General features: G+C 43.3%; 1 pseudogene; it reads right to left on the bottom strand.

Moving 5' to 3' along the window:
* Positions 1 to 1,583: 1,583 nt before the first annotated feature.
* LOC127224454 (60S ribosomal protein L13-like) lies at positions 1,584 to 2,884 on the bottom strand (annotated as a pseudogene).
* Positions 2,885 to 4,533: the final 1,649 nt, after the last annotated feature.

Raw genomic sequence — 4,533 nt, 5'->3', positions numbered from 1 at the left:
GAATTGGGTCAGGCAGACAGAGTAAGCTGGGCTGGTAATTCTTGCCCCATGTCATTAGTGTGCAAGTAGATCTAGCTGGGTCAAAGTTTGGATATGGTACGATATGGGAGGAGTCCCTGGCATACAGGATAGGTAGGAAGGTTCCTGGATAAAGCCTAGAGATAGATTATTTGCCATGTAGGCAGAGGAGGCCAGCCTAGGCTGAGGCACTGGATTTAGTACCTGGACTTGATCTGGTATAATGGGGAGAAGGCTTGGATGGGGAGTTCAGGGAGACTGAACTGGCTAGAACCTAGAAAAGGAGGTGAGACATCTGGGTTGCTGGGGACTTAGGGGTAGTTGCAGGTAGGGTGGGTTCTGGTACAAGCCCAGAGCTTGGCTGCCATGCAGATGGGGTAGCCAGAATAGTCTGGTACACAGGAGGTGGGGTCAAGCTAGATCTGGCTGGCTGGGGAAAAGGCTTGGATGGAGAGGTCACGGAGGCTCACTAGGCTGGACTCGAATAAAGTGAGAAATTTGCCAGGATGGAGGGGTTGTATGTGGTATCACACAATATGTATTGATCCTATTTTTCCTCTCCCCAACTTCCAAATACTGCACACCTCCCTACCCCTTCTCACAAACTCATAAACAAAAATGAAAACAAACTTAAAAAAACTCTACTAAGACAAAAAATATTAAACCAAAAAGTGCATGCACTCACGCGTGTGCACAGACACACACACACACACACATACATACACACCATAAAGAACAGCGACACAGAGTAGTTTCTTCTGCATTAGCTACCTACTCCCAGGTGTGTGGTATGTCTGGAGTGTGGTTGATTGTCAGGATATTTTTATCACAGCCACAGAAATGAAACTAAAACATTCCCTACAAGTTTATTTGAAGATACAGATTTTACCTTGCTGTGAATGCACCCAAATCCAGTTCAGGTTGGATCAGCCTTTCTATTCTTTCTACTGGATACATTGGAAATATGTTCAAATAGAAACTGTGTAAATTTGATTGTTTTTAGGGATAGAGAAACCTTTCTTCTGAATATATGTGTAGCCTGATTCAGGTAGGAGCTCAAAGGGGTTCTGAGATTGCTAGATGTGTTGTTTACGGATGTGTGTGTGTGTGTATGCACGTGCGTGTATGGGTGCTATGAAGAAGCCAGATCTGCTGTCTTAGTTACTTTTCTTTTGCTGTGATAAGACCCATGACCAAGACAAATTGCAGAGGAGCTACTTAGGCGTGTGGTTTCAGATGTCTTCTGAAAGCACTCTGCCAGCATTAATTGGCTAAACCACAACAAGACTATGGGAGTTAGAAAAGTCTTTGCCCCACTTTTCATTTGAAGATAGTTGTCAAGAAAGATGAAAATAAATATCTCTATCTCAGAAAGCCAATGTGGTCTGAAATAGCAAGATATGGTGGGGTGAAAGTGTAGATGTTTGGCTGCATCAGCCCTGGCCACTCCTCTTCAGGTGCTGAACACTTTTAGCCTTTTTGAGATTCAGATTCTTTTCTTTTTTCTTTCTTTCCTTTTTGTTTCTTTTCTTTTTCTTTTTTTGGCTATATGGAAATTTTATTGCAATACTCCAACAGCACATCACTTTTTCTTTTCAGCATCTTGCTCTGCAGCCTCCTTTGCCCTTTTTGCTCGGATGCCAAAGAGCAGAGCATTGGTCCAGGCCATGCGAAGGCTGGCAAAAACCTTGAAGTTCTTTTCTTCTTCTGTGATAACTCTGGCTTTCTCCTTTCTATAGACATTCTGGATGGGCATCACAGGTCCTGTTAGCTGGATGGCCAGCTTAAGTTCTTCAGCAGAACTATCTCCCTTCTTTGGAGCAGAAGGCTTCCTTGGGAAAAGTATGAGCTTGGAGCGGTACTCCTTCAGGCGCTGCACATTGGCCTGTAGTGATTCAGTGGATTTGTTTCGCCTCCTTGGGTCCACAGAGATGTCTCTCAATGGAACAAAGAATCAATTTAGCTTAACATGTGTGTTTTGTTTTTTGTTTTGTTTGTCCTTTTTTCTAATCTTTCTTTTTTTATTTTTTATTTTTATTTTACATATTGATCCCAGTTCCCTCTCTCCCTCTCCTCCCTCCTTCCCCTTCCATTCCTCCCCCCCTCCCCACTCAACATGTAGTGTGATGCCTTCCAGGAGGGTTCATCTAAATCTGTCAAGTCATTTGAAGTAGGGACTAGGCCTTCCCTCCTGCCTCTAGGTTAAGGGAGTATCCCTCCATGGTGAATGTGCTCCCAAAGTCCTTTTGTGCACCAGGAATACATCCTGGTTCCACTGTCAGAGGTCCTTTATTTAGCCTTCCCAGGCCTTCAGAGACCCACATGCAGGGCGTCTAAGTCAGTCCAATGCTGGTTTCCCAGCTATCAGTCTGGGGGCCCATTAGCTCCTCCTTGTTCTGGTCAGCTGTCTCTGTAGGTTTCTGTAGCCTGGTCTTGTCCTCCCTCTCTGCATTTGGATTCCAGTTCAGTTCAGTGTTTAGTTGTGGGTTTTGTTTCCATCAGTTACTAGATGAGGATTCTATGATGGTGGATAAGTTAGTGTCAAACTCATTATCAGGGAAGGGCATTTATGGAAGACTTTCCACTGTTGGAGAGCCACTTTTTTTATGGATACCAGCCATCCTGAATTCTTCCAGGCTGAAGCCCCCTGCCAGCTCGGACCTTGGTGTGGTATCGCACTGTAGGGCACCTCACTATAGGCCTGAAGGGACTGGACATTGGGCAAGGGGCAATAGGTGCGCTTTCGCCTGCTGGCCTTGCGTCTGTGGATCTTGCTTGAGAGCTGGTTGAACCAAGTGTCCACCCGCCGCTGCCAATCCTTGTGGAAGTGGGACTTCAGGATCATGCCATTCCAGCTGGGCACCATGGCTGCCTCCTATGTGGGAGAACTGCCAAGCGGAAAGGCGAGATTCAGATTCTTGACACGCTGTGTGGTCCATGGGCATGTTAGACAGCCATGTGATAATTTAAAAAAGGAGAGAGATTTGTTTGTAAAAATACGTGGAACCTAATTTGCATGCAATAAATGGTAAATACTGTCATACTAAAGAGTGATATATGGCGTTTGCCATGACCAGCAGGGCTTTAGGGGTTGACCTGAGTGGGGCAGTGAGGGAATGAAGAAAGGACAGACACACAGTCACATGTACAGACAATCTAGTACCGACTGGACTGTGCACATTTTGTTTGAGTAGTAGCAATTATGAAATAACCCACAACCTCAGTGCGTTTATTATGTGCAGCACAGGGGGAGGAGGGGTTAGTAGGTTTCTGTAGCTGTAAATAAACATCAGGGAAAGCCGCAGTTGTCAGTTTTTGCACACATAGGATAATAATTTATGAACACTCATATCTTTACACACTGCCAACATTCTAACACAGACCGAGGGAAGGCTTCGCTATCCCTTCTGAACCACACCCCAGAGATAATTTTCCCATGAGTCTGACTAATTGGTCCTTGACATGCTGTGCCCAAATCAAACAATACACATTCACTCAGAACTTCATTCACATCCTCCACATTTACTTAGGGCTCCGTTGGTTGCCTCAGGGCTATGTTCATTTGGTTTATATATTCCTTAGGCAAATACATTTCAAATTCTACTTCTAAGGAGTTCCCAGGACACTCTGTTTGTTTCCTCCATTGCCCCTGGCAGTCTGATGGATCATGTTTCCCCTTATCTACCTTTTCCTCCCTTGAGTCAGGTAATGTATTAGCACAAGTTCATTGTACTCTCTTGGTCTCCATTTTAATTATGGTTAGGCTCCAGGTTTTCAGGATTTCTCCATTTCCTAAATTATGTGGACCTGTCTTCCCTCCTTAGTCTGAACCCAAACAGGAATAACAGCCATATAAGAAAAGCCTTCGAAGTAATCTCTTCAGTTTTACTTAAGAAAGATTTATTATTATATTTTATTATTTTGTGTATGTGCATGTGTGTTTCTGCCACAGGTGTGCAATGCCTGTGGAGGCCAGAAGAGGGAATTGGGTACTAAGGCTTAAACCTAGAGCCTCACACATGCTAGGTAGGCAAGTGCTTTGCTACTGACTATATTCCCAGCCTCAAATTAGTATTTTCTTACTGAAGATATTAATTAGCAATTACTCATTATATGTGACAACTGTGTTCTTTCTCTATATTTTATAGTAAAATAAGTATGTAGAACAGATACTGACTTCCCTGAGGAAAAGCAAAGTGATTTTTTATTATACTTCCAAATGAAGTAGAATTGCAAGAGTCTAGAAGCTCTAGTTTTAAAAAAATATTGCATTTTTATTTATTTATGTATCATGTATGTCTATGTACATGTATGTGGATGTCAGAGTTGGGTCTCTCTTTTCAGTGGTTAGGTCCTGGGGACTGAGCACAGGTCACCAGGCTTGGCATATGAACCCTCACTCTCTGAGCTCTTGCCAGTTTAGAATGCCTGTTTCTAATGCAATATTTTTTCCTTTCTTTTCTTTTCTTTTTATCATTTTGAATATTGTGCATGTCTGCATGTTCATGTGTGTAC

The sequence above is a fragment of the Phodopus roborovskii genome, unplaced genomic scaffold, assembly GCF_943737965.1.
Source record: "Phodopus roborovskii unplaced genomic scaffold, PHOROB, whole genome shotgun sequence".
Lineage (NCBI taxonomy): Eukaryota > Metazoa > Chordata > Mammalia > Rodentia > Cricetidae > Phodopus > Phodopus roborovskii.
Note: the sequence above shows the minus strand (reverse complement) of the source record. Positions and strands in the feature narration are given on the sequence as shown.